We start from the raw sequence: 208 nt of genomic DNA, 5'->3' as shown, positions 1-208 counted from the left end.
CAACGGATATCTCGGCTCTCGCATCGATGAAGAACGTAGCGAAATGCGATACTTGGTGTGAATTGCAGAATCCCGCGAATCATCGAGTCTTTGAACGCAAGTTACGCCCGAAGCCATTCGGCCGAGGGCACGTCTGCCTGGGTGTCACGCATCGTTGCCCCAACCCCAAACACTTCTTATGATGTGTGGGGTGCGGGGAAGACATTGG

The 208-nt window shown here is 54.3% G+C and overlaps 1 non-coding gene across 1 annotated transcript; it reads left to right on the top strand.

Annotated features, from left to right (window-relative positions):
* Positions 1–147, top strand: LOC118345151 (the record flags this gene model as incomplete). Its single annotated transcript, XR_004798787.1, has 1 exon — positions 1–147. It is a non-coding gene; the product is annotated as a 5.8S ribosomal RNA (ribosomal RNA).
* Positions 148–208: the final 61 nt, after the last annotated feature.

The sequence above is a fragment of the Juglans regia genome, unplaced genomic scaffold (assembly GCF_001411555.2).
Source record: "Juglans regia cultivar Chandler unplaced genomic scaffold, Walnut 2.0 Scaffold_15461, whole genome shotgun sequence".
Taxonomy (NCBI): domain Eukaryota; kingdom Viridiplantae; phylum Streptophyta; class Magnoliopsida; order Fagales; family Juglandaceae; genus Juglans; species Juglans regia.
The sequence above is the reverse complement of the archived record's forward strand: the minus strand, read 5'-3'. Positions and strand labels throughout refer to the sequence as shown.